This window comes from Mesoplodon bidens, assembly GCF_964165515.1.
Source record: "Mesoplodon bidens genome assembly, chromosome: 2".
Lineage (NCBI taxonomy): Eukaryota > Metazoa > Chordata > Mammalia > Artiodactyla > Ziphiidae > Mesoplodon > Mesoplodon bidens.
This window is the reverse complement of record NC_138177.1, coordinates 179,565,677-179,592,710: the sequence shown is the minus strand read 5'-3', so window position 1 is coordinate 179,592,710 and position 27,034 is coordinate 179,565,677. Positions and strand designations below refer to the sequence as shown.

General features: G+C 51.6%; 1 protein-coding gene across 3 annotated transcripts in view; it reads right to left on the bottom strand.

The window, feature by feature from the left end:
• CTNNBIP1 (catenin beta interacting protein 1) overlaps window positions 1-26,190 on the bottom strand; it is a 53,095-nt gene extending 26,905 nt beyond the window's left edge. The window contains exons 1-3 of one of the 3 annotated variants that reach the window (XM_081226074.1): window positions 26,033-26,190; window positions 24,679-24,771; window positions 2,577-2,661 (exon numbers count right to left, since the gene is read on the bottom strand). The gene's annotated coding sequence lies outside the window, so the exon portion shown is untranslated. The remainder of the gene's footprint in view (window positions 1-2,576; window positions 2,662-24,678; window positions 24,772-26,032) is intronic. The other 2 variants (XM_081226073.1, XM_081226075.1) reach the window with 2 other exon arrangements.
• Window positions 26,191-27,034: the final 844 nt, after the last annotated feature.

Genomic DNA, 27,034 nt, shown 5'->3' with positions numbered 1-27,034 from the left:
CCACACACAAAAGAACCAGAGCTCCAGGGCCACACCCACCCGTCCCCTTACCCCCGTGCCACTGCCCCCTCACCCCCACCCCCTCGGCCCCCAACACATGCCCCCCAAAGGCCCTTCTGGTCCAAGGCTTCATAGTGGTCCTACTGTCACAAACCACCCCCAGCCCTGGGTCCCAGAGCAAGCTCTATCCCCCCATTTAGGGGTCAGCTCTACCCAGGCAAGGGTATGTCTCTGGTTTTGCTGTGCGTCCCAGGACCTCGGGACGCTGGCTTCACAGAGGTTGAGAGCCCCTTCCTCACTGTCCTCTCCTGACCAGCCAAGCTTCCTCCAACAGGGGTATGAGGGCTCAGAACCCACAGGAGTAAGTGTGTGTGGGTGCCCGTGTCAATCATTTTGCACGGGGTCTATTTCACAGTACTTTGCTCCTCCCAACAATCCTACCCTTGGCGTCCTGTACAGACCGGTGCTGTTGCACCGTAGCTCCACTATCCCCGGGGACCCACCACACTCACAGTGTGATTACCAGGGCGCCTCACACACCCAGCCGTGGGCCTGGGGTGTCGTTGGTCCCTGAATGGGTCTTTGGGGCCAGGTCACTCCCTGTTCACACTTCCCTGGCAGAGACCAGTTCTTAAATTGTTTCTCCTTGCATTGGGAGGACTCCTGCCATTCCCCAAAATTCTGGTCTTCTAGGATTCTTCGAGCTCTAGTGTGAGCTGACTCCACCCTGCTGCCTGACAGACAGAACACCCAGGGATGGGTCAGGGCCGACTGCGGCGTGAACACGTGTTCCTGCCCTCCACACTCCAATCCTGATGGACGAGAACCTTGGGACCTGTTTACATAATTCCGTCCTAAACAGAAGCTGCATCAAGGGTGCCAGTGTGAAGGAAATAATTGAAGAGAATAAATCACAATCAACCCAAACAACAACGACCTTTCAGTCGCTGGTATGCTGCAAGTGTATTACAGTGTGTTTGAGTTTGGTGCCTATACAAGCGAACATGTGGTTAAGTTTTCGTCACAGTTTTGACACACATCAGATTAACTTCACTTGAGAATTCTTATTCTTCCCTGTAGGGATCAAGAACTGGTCTCCACTAAAATGTGTCAAATTACCTAAGTCCAAACCGCAAAGAATTTGGACACAATAATTATTCATTCAGTCCTCACCTGTGAGAGCCGAAGGTAAGGTAACGTTGCTTCCCAGTTATGGTCTCCTGGCGACCCCATAAACACACCACTGCCTAAGATGGTGGAGCTTCCATCCTAAATCCTAAGAAAATCCCTCAGTGTTAACTGCCCAAGTCAGAGACAGACCTGCTCCCTCTCTTAAGATATAACATTCTGCAAGCTAAACAGGGAGAGGCATACATGAGCCAAAAAACAGAAAACGGAAAGGAACAGGCAACTATCAACTATGCAAACGAAAGGCGAGGGGAGAGACTCGTGGCTAAGTGGATGTTGTGCCACAGATATCCACGGCTTATGCGAAAGTGGGCGTGATTCCAGAAAATTACACCTGATTGGGACAAATGCACTTCGGAGAAGTGGAGGTCCATACATTCACTGCAGACACACAGATGCGTTCACCCCCCCCACACACACTCCTTCCACACACTTCTGTTGGTTCTGAGCCTGCATCTCTGTTGAAGGAAGGTTGGTAGGTAAAAGACAGTCAGGAAGGGGTTCCCAAGCACTGGGAAGGACGCATACAAAGTGACAAATGTGGCTCGTGGCCTGGGAGGCCGCACCGCATTTTCTGGGAGGCATCGAGGTCGTCCGTAAAATACCACGTTCCTGCCCGGAGATTAGAGGGACCTAATCTCTATGCACATGAGTTCCAGCTTGGAAACAGCTGATCTCAGTTTGGAAGAATTGGGAGGTAGTGCAGGAAAGACCCAGAGAGCAGGACATGCAGAAGTCAGACCCATTCTGACAAACGACTTTGAAAGCTGGCCTCCCTTTGACAGGCGGGGGGCTGGGGGTGGGCGCCCAACTACAAACACAGCCACCTGCACTCCTTTTTATTTATAAACTTAAAGCTAATGCTGTTTAACACCCACACTTATGTAAATTGGAATATACATTTATACCCAGGGTGGTCTACCACCTGCTTGTAAATGCTGCCTGACCTCAGGCTTGGCCAGACAACGGGGGGGGGCCTATAGGTACACAAGCCACCTCTCCCCCATGGGTCCCAGCACTTGGCTTTTGTCCGTTAAAAAAAAAAGTGATATATTTTAAATGTTCATGTTTTAAAATGTACATTTTCATCTGTACAATGTTTACATTGCATGAAAATACAATGCCATATAACTGTGTGATTCACAGAGCTTATATAAAATATTAATTCAGACCTTACACATCTTAACGGCCTAAAAGACATCAGCAGAACCACAACGCTCACTGTTAAGAACCCACACAGCTGAAGCAATGAGCATTATCAGGGACGATGAAGAAAAGATATGAGATGTGCCAGCTTCACGGTCAGCCCTAGAGCCGGTACCCAAGGCCCTCTCCTCAACGCCGTTCTATGGCCACTCTACCAGACGTCCTTCCCCTGGGGTCCTTACCTGCTTCCGGAAATCGCCTTCAGGAAAACAGGTGCTCAACTGTGACGGGCAGGTTGTGGCCAGGGAGAAGGAGGAAGGTGCAGCCCTGTGGAAACACAGAACCCAGGTCACGGGAGGAGCCAGGAGGAGCCCACGGCCGGTGCTGTGGGATACAGGCGGATGGCAGGAAGCTTGTGGCCAAGGGCCCTGCACGGTCCAGAAATCTCTGTATGTCTGGCCAGCCCAGGAACTTGCACCAGCACCCCGGGATAAGGTGCTGACTGCAGCTATGCACTGTCATTTCCAGCCAAAGCAGGTCACCACACACCCTCCTCCCCTCGGGTTAGTCACCGAGGCCGATTGAGAGCCGTGCTGGGAGATGTCGAGGACCAGAGTGAATCACTCCCAGGCAGCTGATGGGCAAGTCCCGCACCTGCCCGAGAAGGCGTCCCACCCACCAAACAACACAATGAGCCAGGCACAGCTACCTCGGCACTCCGCCCACTTTGTGCTCAGACTTGCATGGTGTTTGTGTGCTTGGGGAACATCTGTAGTTGTATATGGAAACATAAGTTTACACACACACACACACACACACACACACACACACCACAGATGCAGATAATTTACAACCTCCTAGTCTGGCCACAGGTCTGCTTGCCCCAAACACCCCTTCTAGGAATCAGAGAACATCCTCTTCTCTTCTTTGGCCTTCCACACACACCCTCACCGTCTGGGTCCTCTGCAGGTTGACCGGGCAGGAGGGAGGCTGCTAATGGTGGGTGGAGGTGCAGGCGGCAGGGGCTGGAGTCTCGCCTGCCTGCAGCAGCCCGGCCACCCCTCCGCTGAGGCGCGTGGGCCTCGGAGCACTTGGTTTAAAGGTGGACTCCTGGCTCTCAGCCCTGCGGTGAGGACAGATGTCTTTGGATAATTGAGAAACCTATTCTAGGGGACCAAGGGGAGCTCTGCAACCCATCTGTCTTCAGCAATCTCTGCTACTCACTCACCCAAGAGGCTGAGGAAAATGTGCTTTCCAGAGGAAGTGAGATTTAGAAGCCTCCCCTACAGGGGGATGCTGCTCTGACCCTGGGTCTCTGGTCTGCAGAGCCCTTTGACCAGTGATGGCCCTGGGATGGAAGAGCAGTCACCCGCCACTGCCAACCCCCCCACACCCTCAGCCTACCCTACAGGAAAGATATTTACAGCGATTAATTGCTCTTTTATTCCTCTAGACATCAAAGCACTGAAATACCAAGGATCCCTGGGGAACCTTCTACCCAAGTCCCCACATTCCTTCAAAAAGAGATGAAAAGAGACAACCTTCTCCCACTTCTGAGGGGCTTTAATTTCTCCAACTATCACAACAGCCAATTAGCCTCCTACTGTCTACAGGGCTCGGACTGTCCAAGAAGCAGAGAGGAACCTTGGCTTCACGACTTGAAGGAGAGGGCGCCTATGGGATGTGGTGGCTCCTGATGGGACCATCTGGGGACTCACACCAGCTGTTCCATTTGCCACCCGATGATCAGGCCAATGTTCCCAATTTACAGAGGAGGAAACCGAGGACCAAAGCTCCTGGGGCCCCAGAGCCGGTGGAGACGGTGAGCACGCTCCCGGAGCCAGACTCTGTTTCCGGTTCTACTCTGTCGATGGTCAGCTGTGCAACCTGAGGTCAGTCACTGCCCTCTGAGCCCTCCAGTCTGCCACTGATCAAAAGGAAATCAGGACCTCTACCGTGTCCTCCCTCGGAGGATGCAAGGAGATGAGGGCTGGCTTCATGAGCATGAGGCCTGGGCACCAGCACAGGTCCGAGCACTCATAAGGGCCCTACTCTTGGTTTAAGGCTCTCCTGTTGCCGTCTTACAATTCTGAATAATTTTTTAACAAGGGGTCCTGCATCGGGTGCCACAAACTATCTAGCCAGTCCAGAATGAGGGAAAGGATGTCAAGCGCTCTCAACTGCCAAGGGGCCCGTAACCTTAAGTAGACATGACATGGACTCAGGAAAGATTTACTAGAATAAAACCTCTCTAGGTGAACACAGCCCTGTGTCAGGCTCAGGGAGCAGGAGATACAAAGGTGGGGCTGTGACACTAAGCCTGCCTTCCAGGAGCTACCAGAATGGCTGAGGAAACCACACTGCACAAGGCAAATGGAAAACAACACAAATAATACGTAACAATGAACCAAAAAGATAGGTCAGGTTAAAAACACAAACACTTCCAAGAGTGCCAACTGCATGTAACGTGCCGTGCCCAGCACCTCCCCCTGAGCAGCTCAGAGGTGAGAGGAAAAAACCCAGGGCCTCGACCCAATGTAGTTAAAGTGGCAGAGTAAGGGGACGTGCAAAGCTCTGTGACAACACAGAGGAAGGGGAGGGACCAGCTCCCAGCAGAAGACCCTGAAACTGGGTCTTGAAGGATGAATAGCAGGAGTTTGCTGGTAGAGAAGATGGGGAAGGGCGTTGCAGGCAGAGGGAACAGACATTCTTTGAACAAACAATTACTGAGCATCTGTTTATTATATGCCACGCCCTGTGCTGGGCATTGAGGACACACAGGCGAGCATGCTTGTGATGATGGCTCCCAGTGAGCAGGGGAGACAGGCATGAATCAAGTCACATCCTGGTAAACGGAGCCTCAGATGGTGATAAATGATGGGGGTCGGGGGTCGGGGGTGGTAAGTGCAAGGTGCCCTAGGACACGCAGCTGGGAATCTGACCTCACCCTGGGGGCAGGCACCCTTGGAGGTGACTTCTGAGCTGTTACCCAGGTCAGGAGGAGCTGGGTTGGGACACACACACACACACACACACACACACGCACACACACGTGTAAAGGTCCTCAAACAGGAAGAGACTGGGCCTTTGGGAAAACTGGAGGAAGAAGGTGTAGCTGAGGCCGGGGAGGCAGGTGAGGGGCTCAAGGTGCTGGACCACATGGGTCTCGGGGGGGGTGAGGAGAGGTTCAAGCGGGAGAGTCGGGTAAAGCCTGAGACCCCTGTGGCTGTGGCGTGAGGGCTGCGGTGTGAGGAGAGATGGGGAGAAGCTGGAGGGGAGGTCCCTGCTGGGCCAGGTGAGGGCCGGGGCTTGGGCTGCGGGGTGACGGAGAAGGGACGGTGAGGATGGGAGGGCTTGGGACACTTCGGCAGGTGGAACTGCGGGACAGGAGCAGTGTCGGAGCCTGGACTGCACTGCGGTTGCGGGAGGGGGTGTGGGTGTGACGTGCCAGCTGCCGGTCTGCTGGTGACGGCCCTGAGGACAGGCCAACAGCTGGGGCTGGGCTCCCAGGGCCACGGAGAAGCCCCTGGGTGGAAACAGAGCAGGCTTGTCCTTCAGATGAAGTCGGTACCACCGTGCACATCCACAAAGTGTTCTGGAGACGGAGTCAGGACGTGGTGACTGACCAGATCCGGGAAACATCTGGGGCACTTCTAGGAGACGCTGCGCTGGATGGGGCGGGGGGCTGGGGGGGCACTTTGGGAAGAAGGAGCAACATGGGTGACAGCGAAGAACTGACATCCTGGCATGTCACGTACCAGCCGTGTGGCCTTGGGGAACGCATTCATTCATGCAATCAACAGACGTTCTGAGCACTTACTGGGACTGGGATACAGCAGTGCAAAAACAGGCAAAAGTCCCTATGTACATTCTAGGGAGAAGGGAGAACAGACAAAACGAAATAAACAAGAAGTAATCAGTGGGTAAATAACCCAGTGAGGAGGAAGGAGATAGGTACTCCGATAAAAAAACCGAGCTGGCTGAGAGGAAAAGGAGGTGTCAGTGGTCAGGTGAGCGGGTGAGCCAGGGGAAGCCTGGGGGAGCTGGACTGGGGCCCTGGGCGCAGCGGGAGGGACACCAGCGAGGGGAGGAGGGGGAGGGGAGCGGATCAAAGGAGGGATAAGGGTGGGGGTGGTGCGGAACAGGACCTCCTTCCACATTCCACGTGCTGCCCGGAATGCTTGGTTTCTCAACCTCAGCACTAGTGACATTCTGGACTGGATAGTTCTCTGTTGCGGGGACTGTGCCACCCATGGGAGGTTATTTAGCAGCATCCCTGGGCTCTACCAGCCACAAGCACCTCCCCCTTGGTTGTGACCAAGCATGTCTCCAGACTTTGCCACGTGCTCCCTGGGGGGTAAAATCCCCCCCAGGTGAGAACACTGCTTTAAAGAAACAGCTGACATATATGCTGGCTTGCTGTTGGCCAGGCGCTGTTCTGAACCCTCCACGTATATGAATCATTCAGTCTTTGCAGCAAGCATCCCTATAAGGTTTTACAAATGCAGGCACTAGTCTATGCTCACCCAGCTAGCCCGTCCTAGTCTGTTCTGGGGCAGGATTCAAACCCAACGTCCAGGCTCCCCCCCATGCTACACTGCTCTCCAGTAAACACGTAAGTGGACAGAAACGCGCTCAGCAGAGGGAGGCAGCCCTGAGCCTCATCTGCAGCCCGGGCTGTGACTCCCACTTGGGGCGGCACCTCAGGTCCCCCAGCGACATCAAAGCTGGGGCACCAGAGAGAACTTCCACAAGCTCCACTCTCAGTAATTAAACCGCAACCTCCCAGACTCTAAGGCCTCGTGAGCAACCACCTTAATTAATAAATTCCACATTTCGGCCTCCTCCACCTAGACCCAGGCTCGGCGTTCTTGAAGCTCACTCCACCAGCAGGAGCAAAACAGGTGTAATGACGGCTCTGCTGCTCAGGCAGTTTGCAGGACGCAGCACCATTCCTAGGCGATGAGCTTGGGATAAGGAATTTGTCCTGGGGTCACCAACCCAAATTCCAACCTGCCCCAAAGCTCCTTCCTGCTCTGTGAAGCCAGGTGAAGCTGCAGAACAACAGTGATAATTACTGTGGTTGCTAGAGCATTCCTAAGGGCCAGGCACAATGTCAGGCCTGTTCAGCACATGGGCTCCTCACAACAAGCCTGCAAGGCAGGAATTATTCCCATTTTATAGACGAGACAACCAAGGCTCAGAGAAGGTAAGTAACCTGCTCAAGGCCATGGAGCTAACAGGTGACAAGCCTGGATTTGAAAATCCACGCTTTCTCTCCATCCTATCAGCCCCATCCAGTTCAGAAGCTGATAGAAACATTAGCCATTTTATTTTATTTTTTTGGCCACGCCCCATGGCATGTGGGATCTTAGTTCCCCAACCAGGGATCGAACCTGTGCCCCCTGTACTGGAAGCACGGAGTCCTAACCACTGGACCGCCAGGGAAGTCCCATTAGCCATTTTAACTGAAATTGAAATGAAAACCCACTTTACAGGGAAAAGGCAAGCCAGAGCCCAAAATAACTGCTAATCAGAAAATGAAATAAGGCAGTATAAGAAATAAATACAGGGAATGGTTCTTGATGGAATCCAGGGAGGGGAGAGGTGAGGGAGTCATAGGCTGCTATTGGGCAACTGGAGAAAATTTAATAGTGACTATTTATTAGATATTAGTATTGTATTAACGTTTTATGTGTTGAATGTGATGAATATATTGTGGTTATGTTGGAAAATAACCTGGTTCTTGAGAGATACAGGCTGAGTATTTAAGGGTGAAATGTCTCAGTGCTTGCAACTTACTCTGAAATGGTTCTGGAAAAAAAGTGTGTGCATGAGTGTGTGTGTATATGTATGCATGTGTGTGAGTATGTGTATGTGTATATATGCAAGCATGTATATGTGAGTGTGTGTGTGTATGTCAGTGTGTATGTGTGAGTGCTGTATGTATATATGTGTGTATGTGTATATATGTGTGTGTTTGTATTAGTGTGCATGTGTATATATGTGTATGTGTGTATATGTGTGTGAGCGTGTATGTGTATATGTATGTTATTGTGTATGTGTATGTGTATGTGTGTGTATGTGTGTTTATGCATGTGTGTATGTGTATGTGCGTGTGTGTATGTGTATGTGCGTGAGTGTGTACATGTCTGTATATGTATGTGTTTATGTTAGTATGTGTATATGTGTATGTGAGTGTTTATGCGTGTATGTGAGCGTGTATGTGTATATGCATGTGTTTGTGCTACTGTGTATATGTATATGCGTATGAGTGTGCGTGTGTATGTGTGTGTGTGTTTATGTGTATATGTGCATGTTTGTGTCTGTGTATATGCATGTGTTTGTTAGTGTGTACGTGTGTGTGTTTGTATGTGTGTGTGAGCGTGTACGTGTATATGCATGTGTTTGTGTTAGTGTGTGTGTGTGTTTGTGTGTATGCGGAAATGTGTGTGAGTATGTGTGAGTGTGAGTATGAACAGAGTCACAGTGCGTGAGCAAATACGGCAAAGGTTAACACTGGTGAATCCAGGTAAAGGGCACAGGTGTGTTCACTGCACTATTCCAAGTTTCCTGTAGATTTGAAATCAAAATTAAAGGTCAGGAAAACGTTAAAAAGCCCCTGGGGGGCTTCCCTGGTGGCGCAGTGGTTGAGAGTCCGCCTGCCGATGCAGGGGACACGGGTTCGTGCCCCGGTCCGGGAGGATCCCACATGCCGCGGAGCGGCTGGGCCCGTGAGCCATGGCCGCTGGGCCTGTGCGTCCGGAGCCTGTGCTCCGCAACGGGAGAGGCCACAACAGTGAGAGGCCCACATACCGCAAAAAAAAAAAAAAAAAAAAAAAAAGCCCCTGGGAAGTGGGGTCGCAGCAGGAGAGGCTGCAGGTGCTCTGGAGGCCCCAGGGCGGCCCCTCATCCGCGGGGGAGCAGCTGGGAAGCCCAGACACCAACAGGCCCTCCTCCCCGGCCGCAGGTCTGCTGCACAGGAGATTCTGGAACTCTCAGTCTCAACACCCACCCTCCCAACACCTCCTACCTCAGAGCTGCCACCTGCCCCTTCACAGCAACAGGGCACTTTCTCTTCCAGGTGTGAGCCGCTCTGATGAAAGCCCTTCGGTGAACTTCTCGAAGCGTGAAAGTCAAATCCACATGACATCATTCAAAACAGCCCAACATCCAGAGCGCAGCCACCCTGCCTGGCTGCCCAGACAACAGGGGGAAAGGCATCCACACAGAGAACCACAGTCAGCCTGGGAAGGGGGCTTCGGGGTGCACTCTCCTTTCCGTGGCCTGACTCCCCTCGGAGAGAGCCTGCCAGCCACTCTTGCACACGGAGCGTCACACAAACCAGAGGACACGGGGGCAGACACAGACCTGCACACCAGATAGGAAGGGGCTCCCTCCACTGCACCCTCGGGCAGGGGCAGGCAGGCAGCCCCTGGGCACCCACCACGGTCCCTGCTTGGCGCTGGTTCTCAGATAGGGGCACTTGGCAATGTCTGGAGAAAGGAGGATTTTTGATTGTCGCAACTGGGAGGCTGCTCCTGGGAAGAACCACCTACAGTGCACAGGACGCGCCCCGTCCCCCCAGCCCCACGCCCATAGTGCCGAGGATGAGAAGCCCTGCTGGGTGGCCACCTTCATTGCCACTTGCACCAGGCTCATTCAGCATCTCCGGCCTTCACATCTGCTGTACCCTCAGCCTAGAATGTTCCTCCCTATTTACTGTTCACTGTTCGATCGTTACCTTTTTGAAGCCTGTGTTTGCACACTCACCCAAATTTCCTGTACTCAAAGCACTGCACAAGCACTGCACCTGGGTGTCTGTGCCTCTATTTCCACCTCCAAACTGGAAGCTCTCTGAGGGCAGGCCACAGGGTGGTTTAAGTCCTTCGTGGGCCCAGGCAGCCTTATTCTCACAGACATATTAAAATGGACCCAGGGACCTCCCTGGCGGTCCAGTGGTTAAGACTCCGTGCTCCCAATGCAGGGAGCCCGGGTGCGGTCCCTGGTCAGGGAACTAGATCCTGCATGCCGCAACTAAGACCCGGTGCAGCCAAATAAATAAATAATTAATTAATAAATAAAATGGACCCATATCTCTCATTAAATAGAATTCTCATATAACTCCTATGAGTAGAGGGAGCAGATACTTTTTCTTTTCAGGTCTCCAGTATTTTTTTGTGGACCCTCGAAAAGCTTGAAGACTGTAGGCTCTGTGCTGAGGAATCTGGTGGGTTCCTGCTGCTGTCAGTCACATCTGGAGTCCCACGCACAGTTAAGTGAATGAACAGATTTCAGATTCACCTGGGAACCACGAAGGAAGGCCCCAGCCTCAGAATGTCCTCACCTCAGAGAACCTAAGACATCAAGGAACTGAAGGAGCCTGCATGTACAGACTATAAATGTTGATGTAACTGGATTGGTAAAAGGCGTCTGTTTAAAACTTCTGGGGACTTCCCTGGTGGTCCAGTGGTTAAGACTCTGCGCTTCCACTGCAGGGGGGCCTGTGTTCGATCCGGGGTCAGGGAACTAAGATCCCACATGCAGCGTGGCCAATAATAATAATAATGATAATAAACACAAAAACTTCTGGTTAAAAAAAAATTTTTATCCTGTGATTTTGGCCTGATTGGTAGAAAAGGTTACCCAGAGCTCACTGTCTCTTCAAGTCCTTTTTACAGCTAAGCAAGAGTACCTGGCAGGCTCTGGGCTCAGCCAGCACAGTGCAAACAGGAAGGGGACGCGGAGCCAGGGGAAGTTTCCTCGGCTGCACTGGGACACTCGGACCCCGGGCGAAGTCCTTAAGCTCTGTAGTTCTGACCGAGGGACGTGCAGGTGGTGGTTTTATCCCTGCACCGTAGGGGGACAAGGACAGGAGGAAAGAAAGGCATCTTCTGACCTAATTTAAAAAGAGATTCTTTTTTCCTTCACAGAGAACAGCTGGAGCCCTGGAACCTGGCCAAGCCGGAGCCTGAGACCTGAAATCAGGAACCAGCGCGCCTACCAAATCCGGCTCCGGATTTTCCTCTGATTCAGTCTGACCTTTGGCCTCTTGCAGGTTCCAAGGGGGTGGGTAATGCAGACTCCAGAGCCCTTGTCTATTTATGAGTGGATGTAAGGGCAGGCACTCCCACTCCTGGGCAGGCTCTCTCAAGCTGGACGATCTTCACCGCGGGCTGAGCAGCACCTGGCGGTGTCAAAAGCTCACCTGTGCAGGCTGGTGGCAGAAGGACACTTTTTCTCTCCTGTGACCTAGATCAACATCGAGATGCCCCCAGCGTGCTGACAACCCACCACGCCCCACCCCCCCAAAGGGAAAACTCAATCTGCATTGCTGGTCAGCCTTCTTAGGGATTGGGCTGAAGTCAAATTTGGGCCGGAAGGACCAGTTCCAAGCCTAATAATCCCAGGGAGGGAGCCTGGCCACGTTTCACAGACCTTGGGTCACCTCCAGAGAAAGAGGCCAGAATGGAAGTTTTAACCCACGGAAGCTCCATCAACCCCACTGCCCACAGCTATGCCAACTCTTGCAGGGGCACCATTTAAAACGTTAATTAAATTGGGAAATTTAAAAGTTGTTGTTTTTTGGTGGCGGGGCTGTTTTTTTTTTAAAGAGGAAGGGGGAAAACTGACACAGTGCTGTTTATTTATCAGGAGCTACATAAGGTCCCTTCACTCAGAGCCACGTGGGCTCGTTCACACCAGCCTCCTGCCGAAGGGGACAAGCCTTGTTCTCAGGGGCAGGCCCAGACAAGGCGGCCCAGGTCTTCCGATGCCTGCCAGCAGGTGGGTTGCTCAAGGACCACCGCCCTCTCCAGCTCTGCCCCCACTCTCCCTCCATCCCTTCCCTCCGCTGAAGTCTCCCATAATTGGTTCAAATAAATAAGTTTCCCGGACCAGGCTCACTGCATCCCCTCAGAATGGGGCCAGAAAGGCCTCCAGCTTCCTGTTGCGAGAATTAGGTCATGAAACCAATTGGGCTGCTCGCAGGGCGAGGGCTCAGTCTCCCTGGGGTGGCCTCCAGAGCCAGCCCCCTCCTCACTGCCCAGCTCCGGGGATGGCTGTCCTCAGGACCCAGCTGAGAGGCCCCAGGCCTGGCCTCCTGGGTGAAACTTTTTGTAAACTCTTAAGAACATAAGTTTTAGGATTACTGCCCTCTCTTTCCTATAGGCTTTCAGTATACAGGTATGTGCTAATGTGCATAAAAATAAAGCTACGTTTGTTTACCTCGAAAACATATCCATACTATTGCAATACACTGCAAGCGTTCATTACACCCTCATGTCACATAAGCCACACTGTTTGTTTGTTTTGATAACTGCTTCTGCTCCGTGACACAGGCCGTGACCTTCCCTCTCCTTCCCCTCCAGCCACCTCAGAACAAAAAATAATCCAAGGAAGAAGGAAACCTCCCCCTAAGAGGCTGCTGAACACACAGTTTCCTTCCTCCCTAAATGTTTAACAAGCTAATAATCAAAATAAAAAAGATTTTAAACAGAGGCAACTTCAGAATCTACATGTGTTCATTCCATTAACTTGCTGGGGAAGTAGCATGAAGATGAGAACTTCTGACGGGTCACAAAACTCATCCAGTCTGGAGACAATGACGCTGGAGGCTGGAGGGGAAGGGAGGGAGGATCAGGGAAAATGCACAGGCTCTGAGGAGATGGGAAAACACAGTGCCCCAAACAGCAGGAACCCACCCACAGTCACCTGCTCAGGGCCAGGGCCACTGTGGAAGAGCTCAGGAGAGTGGGCAGAAATGGATGGGAGGCCTTAGGGGCCTGTGTGAAAGCTCTAAGAAAGAAACTACCCCCAGTTCCAATGGGCTGCACACAAACACCCAGACCAGTGTAGGGGAGGAAAACTTCTCCCTTCTTCCCTTTAAGGTCTTTGGTTGGTCTAATAATTAAATTGACAGGAGACATTAACAAGAGAAAAACAAATTTAATTTCGTACATATGGGAGCCCCAAAGATATGTGGCTTGAAGTGGTGACCAGAGCAGGCATCTTTTATATCTTTTAGACAAAGAAACGGTAAATTTGTGAAGAATTGACAAGACAAAGCAGCTTGGGCTTGGGGTAGTAAATTAGTGAGGAAGTAACAAGGTTTGTTTATACAGCCTTCTCAGCCTTGAATCCCCTGGCTCTGGTGATAAGGATGCCTTCTACCCCCTGGTACAGGGAAGGTACCTTTCACAGGGGAGATTTATTTCCTGCTTTCAGGGGGATAAAGGAGGGTCAGAGGGCCCTTCTTTCACTGGCTGTTTCTCAGGAAACTATAATTCAAAATAATCAATATGCCAAAGTGGTATATTTTGGGATGGCATATTCTGCTCCCCACCCACTCAGCATGCCCAGATAATCCAGTTCAGAAGCCAAAGCCCCATCATCCATTCGTAATGACATCCTCCACCCCCAAAGCCACGAAACCATTAGTCACCAAGTCACAGAGAGGGAGAAGAAGCTCCCAGCAAAACTGGCCTGCAAGCGCTCCCCTGGCAAAAAGACTCCTGGTTTTACAGGCCAGCTATTCACCTCAGACTGTCAAATTTCATAAAATGAAACCCAGGACCTTTCACAAGCCCATATCCACAAAAATGCAAGCAAAATCTGACCTCTTGCAAAAACTCTCAGCTGAGAGGAAAAAGCTTATATGGAGGTTCGGGAGAGAGAGAGGTTAGTTACACTACACATTAGTTTGATGGTAGTCCTGAGGATTAAGACTTTAAGTCTCAGAGAACTAAACTTCCTTGCAAATTTACCGGAGCACATGACACAATGTTAAAACAAAACAAAAACAGAAAATATAGGCACCAATGCACACTGCTTCTTACCTGCTTCTAGAAAAGTCATGTAACTCTGCCAGAAAGATACTCAGTGATGACTTCCAAGTCCCAAATAGAATAATTCACCCAAAAAAGAAGTTCCGGGACCTCCCTGGTGGCACAGTGGTTAAGAATCCGCCTGCCAAGGCAGGGGACATGGGTTCGATCTGGTCCGGAAGATCCCACATGCCGCGGAGCAACTAAGCCCGTGTGCCACAACTACCGAGCCTGCACTCTAGAGCCCACGAGCCACAACTACTGAGCCCATGTGCCACAACTACTGAAGCCTGGGCGCCTAGAGCCCGTGCTCCGCAGCAAGAGACGCCACCGCAATGAGAAGCCTGTGGACCGCAACAAAGTAGCTCCTGCTCACCAAAACTAGAGAAAACTTGTGCGCAGCAACAAAGACCCAATGCAACCAAAAAAAAAAAAAGAATTCTTTTAACCAGTTGCTGAGCATTTAAATTTTCTGTCTTTTATTACTGTTATTGTTTTTGAATATTTTTTAAATTTTATTTTATTTTATTTATTTATTTTTGGCTGCGCTGGGTCTTTGTTGCTGTGCATGGGCTTTCTCCAGTTGTGGTGAGTGGGGACTACTCTTCGTTGTGGTGCGCGGGCTTCTCATTCTGGTGACTTCTCTTGCTGTGGAGCATGGGCTTCAGTAGTTGTGGCATGTGGGCTCAGTAGTTGTGGTGCATGGGCTTAGTTGCTCCACGGCATGTGGGATCTTCCTGGACCAGGGCTCGAACCCATGTCCCCTGCATTAGCAGAAAGATTCTTAACCACTGCACCACCAAGGAAGCCCAATTTTTTTTTTTCTTTTGGCTGCAGGAACTCAGTTCCCCGACCAGGGATTGAACCTGGGCCATAGCAGTGAAAGTGCCGCATCTTTTTTTTTTTTTATTTGGCTGCTCTAGGTCTTAGTTGTGGCACGTGGGCTCTTTAGTTGTGGCATGCATGCAGGATCTTAGTTCTCTGACCAGGAATCGAACTCAGGCTCCCTGCATTGGGAGCATGGAGTCTTAGCCACTGAACTGCCAGGGAAGTCCCGAAAGTGCCGAATCTTAACCACTAGAGCACCAGGGAACTCCCTCTCTTTCATCGCTATTAAGAAGCTGTATTTTCCTACATCTTTATGCTTTTGTCTGTCTATAGGATAAATCCCTACAGTCTTAGTTGCTACAGCAAAGGGTGCATGTGTTTAAATGTTTAGTATTTTGCCTAGTTGCCCTCCATGGACATGGTGACCTTTTATGTGCCCACCAAAATTGTGCAAGAACACCTGTTTTCCCCCATACGTTGGCAGAAGTTGATTTGTTGCTAATCTGATAGGTGGGAAGTGGTATATCATTATAGTTTTAATTTGCATTTCCTGATGAGGAAATAGAGCATCATTTCAGATCATTGAGAGCAATCTGTTATGTTGTTTGCCCATTTCTTTCTTGGGTTGGCGGTCTTCTTCTTGTTGATCTACAAGTGTTCTTTATATATTAAGGCAGTTTGTCCTATGGCTGTGATATTTGTTACACGTATTTCCCCAATTTGTCATTGTTCTCTCGATTATATGGTTTTATCCATGTAGAGTTTTGATTTTTATGTAATCAGATTTTAACATCTTTTATTTTATAACTTACAGATTTCATTTCATATTATTTCCTTGTCCCACTGTTTTCTTTTAATATACTTATTATTTTGTACTTTTAAAACTTTGCTCCATAACTGAGTGATCCACAAACCCAGCCTCACCAGAAGCGGGGCAGGTTGGCATTGTGTGTCTCCAGTGGGACGTGGACAACGTCAGCTACAATCATTTCTCACCAAAATGTTTACCCTTACTCCAATTCTAAGGAAAACCAGACTAATAGTCAACGGTCCTGGACTCTAAAACTACGTTAATGTCGTGATAGACAAAGAAAAGCTAGTGAACACTCTAGGCTAAGGGAGAGGAAAGAGCTTGGGAACCTAGTGAAGTTGAGATCTTCAGTTGGATCCCAGATTAAAAACTGGTGCAGGCCAAAGTGAGGGGCGTGTTTGGGAAAGTTGGATGTGGGCTGTACATCAGAGAACACTGCTGGGTCAATAGTAAATTCCTTGGGGCTGAAAATAGTATTGGGATAATGTCGGAGCGTGGCCTTAGGAGGTGCAAAGTATCTGATACCTGCAGCTTGCTTTTTTTCTTTTAAATAAGGGCAGCTCTTCAGCTTTCTTTTTTTTTTTTAATAAATTTATTTTTGGCTGCATTGGGTCCTCGTTGCTGTGCGTGGGCTTTCTCTAGTTGCGGCAAGCGGGGGCTACTCTTTGTTGCGGTGCGCGGGCTTCTCATTGCGGTGGCTTCTCTTGTTGCGGAGCACGGGCTCTAGGAGCACGGGCTTCAGTAGTTGTGGCACGCAGGTTCAGTAGTTGTGGCTCGCGGCTCTAGAGCACAGGCTCAGTAGTTGTGGCACATGGGCTTAGTTGCTCCGTGGCATGTGGGATCTTCCCAGACCAGGGCTCAAACCCGTGTCCCCTGCATTGGCAGGCGGATTCTTAACCACTGCACCACCAGGGAAGCCCATTAACTTGCTTTCAAATCGCTCAGTATGAGTATAACCAATCAAAAGAATGCCAGGGAACCACTAAAAGGAGTGGCGTAGCTGTAAATGACCTCAGACATTAACTTAATGGCTCTGGGTCTCAGTTTGCTCATCTGCAAACTGTGGACAATAACAGTCCTTAGTTCACAGGTTTGTTGTGAGGAATAAACACATTAACATAAGCAAAGCACTTTTAACAATACCCAGCACAGGGGAAGTAAAGCGGTGTTAGCCAAATGATGACGACGATGATGATGGTGGAACAGAATGAGTTCCAGTATTTACCGTGAAGTGAAAAAAGTAAGGTGCACAACAGTGTGTATTACAGTGTGGAAAAAAAATAGTGCATGTCGGGCACGTGTGCAGTCAGCGCGTACCTGATGCACTTGTACGTGTGTAGGAGGTCCCTGGTTAAGATGCACAAGACATCCACTAACAGACGTCTTTTTCGAGGCGTCTCTTTCAGGGAGGGAGGAAGACTTAGTTTTCACCAATTAGCCTTCTGAGTTCTGTACTATGTATACATTACCTACTCCAAAAAATCCCAACGGTGTATTTTTTAAAGGACGTGGAACGGGGTCAGAAGAGGAGAATAAAAGATCTCCTCCACTTTGGCGGCTGGTTGCCGTGGCTGGCGTCGAGCATCCAAGCTCTGCCGCCGTCGCTCACAGGCCTGCGAGAGCCCTTCTCCTCCTCGGAGACGGGAAGTGAGGGTGGACAGCCAGCGCCCCGGGGCAGACGTGAAGTGATGGCTCTCGGGTGTCAGCAGCAGCTTCCCTGGGGTAGGGATGAAGGACTCCGCCCCTGTGCTGGCTGCCTCTGCCCCACCACGTCCCACCGTAAGCTCCGGAAGGCTGCTCTGTGTAGGAAAGTAGAGCCAGGGCCCTGGAGAGACCCCCGTAAGCCAGCTTACCAGCCTGTAGGCCCCACCGTGCTCCCCCTAAAAATCACCAGCACCCCACCTTCCTGCAACTCCAGCAATCGGCTGTGGAGCACATGGTGGGAAACGGCGCTCACAGAGGTCTGAGATCACAGCTTAGTGGACCTGACCTCGGCAGTTTCTCTATCACCTCTGTTCCTTCCTTAGTAAGTAAGACTGCGTTATTCAGGGGCTCAGAACTACACCCTTACCATTTAAAATCGCCAGATCATCTCGGCAGCACCCACAGCTTCGTGTGTTTAAACTGTCTTCCTCCACCCCCCGCTCCCACCAGCCCCGCCGCATGAGAAACATAAAATTATAAATGGAAAATCATTCCAATGCCCTCTACCTGGAGAGAATGCAAGAAACCTAGAGGGTCCGAAACACACTTTAGTTCATATTCCTGCAGCAGAAGGACATACTGTGAGGACAAGGGTCAGGATGGATCGGTCTGTTGGAAGCCAGGGCTGCCTGGGGCAGGGGGCGGGGAGGCCTTGGTCTGGGCAGGGAGGTCAAGGCTAACTCATCTCTTTGGAAACTGGGCCCCTGGTTTGCCAGGTGATTTAGCTGGAAGAACAAGAGTGGGGCCCACACTGTGAAAGATATCTGAATCCAAAAGGGACCCTGACCTCCGAAGGAAGCCCCGCTTGCGGAAGCCCGAACTGCAGAACGACAAGGCGGTAACTTCATCTGTTTTGGAGTTGTTATTCAGTTCAGGGACACGGACCACAGGATTCCAGCAGCAGGAAACATGTGGGTTGGATACTCAGGAGATACTCAGGCTGAAAAAGCCTTAATTGGAGCTGGTCTTCAAAAGCCTCCCACCCAGCTCTCCACGTGGGAGAGGAGATGGAAGTGGGTCACATTCTCCCAGCTGAACCGGCATCACCGTGGGCTCCGACCACACATGAACAAGTCCAGGGACACTGAGTGACCTGGTCTCCTCGCCAGGCCGGCCTTTTCCTCCTGATCAGATGCTGGATGGTTCTGAGGCCTTCCAGACTGAAAGGGCAGCTGGTCAGCACCAGGAAGGCAGTGACACTGCAGGGGCTGGTGAAAGTAACATTGCCCGGGAGCGGAGCCCTGTCCTGGCACCTTCCTCTCACTCTGGATGTGGGCAGGCACCTCTGCCAGCCCTGTGCCCTCTCCACCCCAGCTCTGGCCTGAGGGCGAGTGGAAGAACACTGGATGCTTTTGCAGAAACTGCTGGGCCTCCCTGACCGCGCTCTTTGGAGGGACCCTGAGGCCTGTGGCTGGACAGACCTGGGGAAGAAAGAGCCCGCCCCCGCACTCTGCATAAACTGACCCCAACGGGGGCTCACAGACACAGGTGCCCTGGCATCATGCCGAGAGCACCGATGCAGCCAGCCCCACGGCCTGCCTGCCTCCGTATGCCTGCTTTCCAAAGTTGGCCAAGGGAGACCTGTCAGGCTGGCAGGGAATTCCGGAGAGACAAAGCACTGATGGTCTTCTCATAAGAAAGGCACTGGATTGATGGCATAACTTCAGAAAGCTGTGGGGACTTCCCTGGTGGCGCAGTGGTTAAGAATCCGCCTGTCAGTGCAGGGGACACAGGTTCGAGCCCTGGTCTGGGAAGATCCCACATGCTGCAGAGCAACTAAGCCTGTGCGCCACAACTACAGAGCGCACGTGCCACAACTACTGAAGCCCGCATGCCTAGAGCCAGTGCTCCACAACAAGAGAAGCCACCGCAATGAGAAGCCCACGCACCTCAACAAAGAGCAGCCCCCGCTTGCCACAACGAGAGAAAGCCCGCGCGCAGCAACGAAGACCCCACAGAGCCATAAATAAATAAATAAATAAATAAATAAATAAATAAAATTTATTTGAAAAAAAAAACAACTGTGGAAAGAGCTCAAGGCCATGATCATTCTTCCCTGACTTGAACTCAGGTAACAAAGGGTTAATAAGCCTTTAAGTGGAAACGTAGTTCTTACTAACTGGGACTGCCAAGGTGCTAATTGCTTCTACAGATGCCCACACTAGCACAGCTTTTGTTAAGTGTGACACACAAGGGCTCTAATCTACTGACTCTTCCCCTGCTCTTCTGGGAAGCCAAACACACCCCTTCACCGTAACGTCCGTCCAGGGCAGGTACCCGTGCGGCTGATGTGGACATCTGGAAATTATATCCTGACTCTCCTCCTGAGAGTTCAAAACACTCACCAACACGTTCTTGCTTTATTCACACGACTCCAACTAGATAATAAGCCTCTTGGCCCTGGACTCTAAGTTTTGTATGATAAGAACTAATTCTACCCTGCTCACCAGAGTATTCCCAGGGCCTACCATGGGGCCCAGATCGTAATAAAAGTTCAGTAAATATTTATTACTTGAATCAGTGTGTCATTAGAAGGAAGGAGGAAAGGAAGGATGAATGGAAGATAGTCATCACTTCTTGTTATCTCTATGTTCTTGGTTTATATTACAAAGACATCACAGCCGGGATTAGAAACCAAGCCCTATAACCCCCTTCTCTGCCCTGCCATCAATGGTCCTCGAACCTGTTATGATGCACAGTTTACATGCCTGCTTCCAGAAGCTTCTACAGAACAACACGAACATGAAAAATGGAGAAACCTTCATGACCTTCAATCCTTAAGAAACTTCGGAAGGAGGAAAACGATGTTTGTTCTAGCTATGCCCACCACAGAAGGACACCTTTCCCTCTGGGGACTGCTGTCTTCCCCCTTTAACAAGGCTCTGTGGAGGATCAGGATATAATCGGTCTTTAATAACAGAGTATAACAGCAGTTGGGGCTCAATGCCCTTTCATAAAAGAAATTCAAAAGCACTTTGGCCCAAACATCACAATGCCCCTGGGAGCTATTAAGGCACAAGGATCATTATCCCCATTTACAACTGAGGAAAGTAAGGCAAAGGGAGGTTACTTAGTTTGCCCAAGGTCAGATGAGACAGGGAAAAGGCATAGGATTCAAACTCTTTGCAGCAGCCAGTGCGCTAACTCTGGCCACCCTCACAGTGTCACCCACGCTGGGCTTAAGGGAGATGTCTTTTCTTCTCTGTTGTTTCTGCTGAAAGGCAGCATCTAATATGGTGCCCAGAACTCACACACAGGAGTCCCACCGACTGGGTCTGAATCTTGACTTTGTTCCCAACTATCTTCACTTCAAACAGCTTATTGTACTTAACCTTTCCAGGCCTCAGCTTCTGAGTATGCAAAATGGTAATAATGCTACTTATCTCAGAAACTACAGTGAAGACTAAATGAGAAAATGTACAGAAAATGTCATCATTCGTTTTCTCATTTTCTAAATGAGTTCATATCACTCTCATAATTAAAAAGACAAAAACAGGGCTTCCCTGGTGGCGCAGTGGTTGAGAGTCCGCCTGCCGATGCAGGGGACGCGGGTTCGTGCCCCGGTCCGGGAAGGTCCCACATGCCGTGGAGCGGCTGGGCCCGTGAGCCATGGCCGCTGAGCCTGCGCGTCTGGAGCCTGTGCTCCGCAACGGGAGAGGCCACAACAGCGAGAGGCCCGCGTACCACACACACACACACACACAAAAAAGACAAAAACAAAAAAAAGAACAACAGTAACAAGAGAAAAAGGTTGCACCCACTCCGGGTTTAGTTTTTACAAGGAGACAGGCGACACGTGACTAACAAGCATTTCCGATTTGGCCACTGAAACACGCCAGAACCCTGAGAGTGACTTGCAGCACAAAAGTCCTATTTGACTCCTACCAACTCTCACCGGCCTCTCAAGGTCAGCAGAGCAGGTTGGCATCACGGACACTGACAGACAAGGGGATGCCTGAGTGAGGATTTGAAAGGCTGGCCAACTGCCCTCAGTCTGAAGAGGCCAACTTTGGATTCCTGGTGAGTTGAACTCCTGGGTTTGAAACTCCATTTCTGCTGAGCTTCCAACTCCACTCAACCCAGACTAGAGACAGCCAATGCTTTCTAGGTACCACCATACTTGGATCAAGTGATGTGCAGGAGTGTAGATCCGGTAATGATACAGGAGGTGTCCAGAGGTGACAGTGTGGCCTGGTGGTACTCAGCAGGGGACTGGAAGAGAAACGGGGATGGGGTCGGGGGGGGGGGTGCTGCCCAGTCAATCTTGGTACACTTCCAACAAAGACACTGTGACAGGGAATTCCCCGGCGGTCCAGCGGTTAGGACTCCCGTGCTCTCACTGCCGGGGGCCTGGTTCAATCCCTGGCCAGGGAACTAAGATCCTGCAAGCCGAGCAGTGCAGCCGAAAAAACAAAACAAAACAAAACACTGTGAAGACACTGTGACATACAGGTATGTGGGGGTCCTTGATGCACATAAGAACAGCAGCAAAACTCCAAGGTTATGCCAGAGTCACTACCATGACAAGAAGCTTTTCCTTATGCAGAGAACATAGGACAAGCCGTTGTACAGGACAAGATGCTAAGAGCTGGCGATGCTCATTCATTCAACTCAAGAAACATTGACCGATTACCTACATACTCAGGGGGGAAAGATGGCTTGATGGAATCTGCAGGACACACAGACACACACACCTGGACCTTCCTTAAGCTAGCTGATGGATCCCATATCTCCTGGGTACCTAGGTCAGAGACACGAGAAACCTGAGGGGAATAAATGTAACACTGCAGGCCTCCAAAAGCCTTCCCAGGACAAGGAGAGCCTGCTCACTGCTCTTCCAAGTGTCCGGGTCTTTCTCCTAGGATGGACCCCCAGGAAAGGTTCCTGTGCAGTGACCTCCCACTGTTCAGAACTGAAGAGTAAAATCCAAACTCCTCACCGTGGCCACAGACCCAACTCCTGCCACCTCCTCACTCAGAACACTCCAGCCGCCATAGGCTTCTTGCTTCTACTGTCCTCTCTGCCCATCAGCTGGGTCTCCATTCAAAGTTACCTCCTCAGAGCTCGCTAAAGTTATGACCCAGGCACTCTCCATCTCATTGCCCTGTTTTATTCTCCGTGCATCTCTTTTCACCATCCTACATTATTTTGTTCACTTGTATGCTTGTTTACCGTCTGTCTCTCCCACTAGAATGTAAACTTCATTAGATCACGTAACTCTGTGATCTTGTTCTTGGCTGTATCCCCAGCATCTACGACAGTGCCTGGCACACAGTAGGTGTTCAATAAGCCATTCAATTTAAGAAATATTTATTGAGTGCCTACAAAGTCTAGCTGTAGACCAAAAAAAAAAGACAAAATCTCTGCCCTAAGAGAGCTTAAATTCTGAAGAGAGATAAAAAGCAGATAAATAAATAATGGTGAAATAACAGCTACTACTTCAACCAAGCCATACCAAGGTGCTCAATGCTGTTCTAAGCATCTAATAGGTATTACTTAATTTAAGCCTCCCAACAACTCCATGAAGGAAGTATTAATATTTTATAGATGGGGAAACTGAGGCACAGAGAGGTTAAGTTACTTGCTGAAGGTCACGGAGCTCATGATGGCAGAACCAAGATCCAAACCCAGATAGTCTTGTTACGAAGTCCATGCTCTGATTAAGAGCTATGCTTCCTATCTGCCGAGTGTCGAGTCACTACTTGGTCAGCACCCTCAGCAGCTGTTCCTTGTAGGCAGAGCTGGAGAGAGAGCAGACCCATCAAGGAAGGGCTGTGAGCTCGGTGACATGGAGTCTGCCGGGTTGACCCCCGTGGTGCACTCTGATTGAGGAGGAATCTAATGAAAAGACATGGACAGGGTCAGGATTCCTGGGCTCTAGTTTTAGGTGCTGTGAGACACCAGGCAAGTCAACCGGTACTTGATGAGTGTACTTTTGGGGCAGGATCTAGATGCTGTGAGGGATGGAAAAGCTGAATCCAATGGAGACCCTGGCCTCAGAAAGCTTAGGGTCATGCAAGTGCATACGAAGCTGAAAGAGAGGTAGACAGTGACGGGTGCCATCAGCAAATGTACAAAGTGCTACGGGATTTCCAAAGAGTTACTCACTCTCTAGGGACCACAGGTGTCCAACCGTAAGAGGGGCCCGGCCCCACGGTCCTTTAGCTCGGGTGTGTTCTGACAGCACAGACTTGGAGCGACGTGGAGGTCAAGTTTTATTCTGGTTAATGGTTCAAGTTCATGGCCACTGAGCTGCTCTCCCACCCACCATGAGATCAGTCCCAGTATCTCTGGGCAACATCTTAGAGCAGAGGCAAGGCAATAACGCTCTCATTTAAATAATGCAGCCGGATGTGGGAATGAAGCCCAGTGTGTTCTGCCCTCCACCTCGAACTGATTTTTTTTTTTTTTTTTTTTGCGGTACACGGGCCTCTCACTGTTGTGGCCTCGCCCGTTGCGGAGCACAAGCTCCGGACGCGCGGGCTCAGCGGCCATGGCCCACGGGCCCAGCCGCTCCGCGGCATGTGGGATCCTCCCAGACCGGGGCACGAACCCGTGTCCCCTGCATCGGCAGGCGGACTCTCAACCACTGCACCACCAGGGAAGCCCTCGAACTGATTTTTAAGCCTACAAAGCCTCTTCCCTCAAGGAGGGGGTGGGTGACGCTTCTGTGAGAACCTTGTTAGAACGTGGAGACTGCTCCCCATTCACCCTGTTCACAGCAGTATCTCTAGAGTTTAGCACAGTACCTGGCCCACAGCAGGTGCTGAGTAAGGTGTGCCGAGCTAAACCTGAGCATGGTCAGGTCTACAAATTCTCTGCCAGAAGTATAACTCGAAGTCGGTGTTCCCTGAAGTTTTGCTTTAAAGCTCTGAGCCTCTCTCAGGGGGAGCAGACTGGTTTTACCTATTCACTTCTGCTACCCCTACTCTGGTCCAAGCCACCATCATCCCTTTGCCCGGAAGCGGCAACAGTCTGTCTCCCAATTAGCATCCCTGCTCCTTACAATCCAGTCTCAATAGAGCAGCCAGAATGATCTCTGAGAACAAATCAGATCTTCTCACCTCTTTACTTAAAATCCTCCTGTGGTTTCTAACTGCGCTTGGAATAAAATCCAAACTGGCTCTTCCCACCTTCACAGCACTTACCATGACTAAAATTATTTTGTCCACTTACTTGTTTAATCCCTCCTCTTCAGAAGGTCACCTACAGGAGGGCAGGGGCTGTGTCTCTCTTCACCACTGTAGCCCCCGGTGCTTGGAAGGCTGCCTGACACATACACAAGGACCACTCACTCCACCAGGAAACCATGAATGACACACTGGCATTTAACAGCCAGCACCTTTATTTATAATTCAAAGTCCTGCTTTAAATCAAAGGAAACTTGGTCTCTCTGGACACTTTAATGGCCCAAGAGATCAGTATCACTTAGAGTCTAAAGCCAGGAACTAGAGCCCAGTAGTTGTAGCAGGGAGCTAAGAGCCAAGATTCTTGGGAGCAGAACCTCGGGACAAACTCTGACTTGTCTCCAGGTCCCTTGCCCACACACCCTGTGCCTCAATTTACCCAGCCGTCGGCCAGGCACACTTCCCTAAGTAGTGTGGGTGACAGGAGACAAAGTAATTAACAGCTATAGTGTACTTAGATTCTCAGATAGGAGGTGCTGCCAGCCTCACATCTCATTATTCATAAAACTCTTCATCTGCGGCCAACACAGGCCTCCTGGGCCTTCCCGGGGCTAACCTGACAGCAGGTACTGCTCAGACAAGTTCAGCACACACGAGAGAGGCAGGCATGCGGGGCCTAACAGAGGTTGGGTATCAGACCTAAGTGTCTCGGTTACCAGGTTCAAGAAAAAGGAAAGTGGTCGGGGTGGGGATGATGGAAAGGAGGCGAGAAGTGCAGTCTGGGGCTCTGAGTGGTTAATCTTGCAGGTTCACATACACACGCCTGCCATACAGGTGAGACGTATGCCTACAATGTGCACCGTCTAGGAACACTCACTAGGAGAGGTGGGATGGGGACACGACAGTTCAACCAGACTAGGGAGAGGAAACGTGGCCCAGTGACCAGACTTTGGCAGCATTTAGTTTGGGAAAATATGGGAGGGCTCTATACAGAGGGTCAGGATGCTGAGAGCAGGGCGCAGGTGAGGGAAGAGACAAGAGGGCACGGGACCTGGAGTGCCGACAGACGGTGACAACCCCGCCAGCGCGGTGGGGTGAGCGACAGAGTGGATGGCTCGGACACCTGTGGAGGCGACCCCCGGGGTAAGGGGGGTTGAGGACCGCTGGATGGTGGTCTGCCGCGGGGGCGGGGGCGGCGAGCGGCAGGAGCAGCGGGGGCCAGGTGGGGCAGGAGGCCCGGCCCAGACCAGGGCGCCGTGCCGGGGGTCCGGCCGGTGGGTCCGAGCGGGGTCGGGGGCGCCCTCCACGGCCCCTCCCCGAGAGACAAAGGGCCGGCGGCTCCCCCGAGCCCCGGCGCGGCGCGGGCCCAGGCGCTGAGAGCGAGGGCCGGCCTCGGCGCTTACCTGGGCCGCCCGACCCGGCCGGGCGGGCGGGGGCTGCGGGTCCGAGAGCGGCGCGCGGCGGCCTGTTCCGGGGCGCGCACAGCCCGAGCAGCCGCGGCGGCGGCAGCAGCAGCAGCAGCAGCAGCAGCAGCAGCAGCAGCAGCGGGAGCAACCGCCTCAGCCTCCGCCTCCCGTTCAGTGAGTCACCGCGGCGGGGAGGGAGGGAGGCGCCAGGCCGCCGGGGGAGGGACCGGCGGAGGGGGCGGCATCTGGCTCCGCTCTGGCGGCGGAGGCGCGGCCACGGCAACGCCCCGGGGGGCCGGGCGCCGGGGGCGTGACCTGATGATGTGTGGGCGTGGCCAGGAACACCCTGTGGCTCTCATTGGTTATATCGACCAGAGGGCGGGGATTCCAGTTGAGTGGGGGGGCTGCGGAGGGCTCGGGCACGCTCATTGGGCCCCTCGGAAGGGGGCGGGACCAGTGACCCCGGGGCGGAGCCACGAGATAGGCAGGTGGAACCCGGTCGCGGGTAGTGGCCGAGCGGCTCTCAGAGCAAAGGGGTGGAGCGGGTCGGGGGTTGGCAGGGGAGGAGGGGCGGGGGCTCGGATGAGGAGGCGGCCTGAGGGCGGAGCCCGGGCTAAGGATGGACCCGGCGTTGCGGTAAAGCAACTCTGCCTGTCCCTAGCTGCTCCAGAAGCACAGTGATCCCGTAAAAATAATGGCCTCTCCCACGCACGGGTCTGTGTTTAAAAATGGGAGCAGCCAGATAGGGCGGAATCCTTGGTGAGACCGATTTACCCAGGACCCCTGAAAAATCTGAAATGGACGAGGTTGCAAAACATTTAGAGGCGTGGTCTTCCTGCGTCTTGGAGCTGGGAGTATTGCTAAGCAGTTAGGCCCACTCTTGAACTGGGGGCCTGTCTAACCTGGATCCACCGAGCCCAGAGAGCCCAGGGATGGTCCTCTGTGGGTTAAACTTAGAATACCGTTTGTATTGGTAGTGAGTGCATTTTTCTGGGGAGA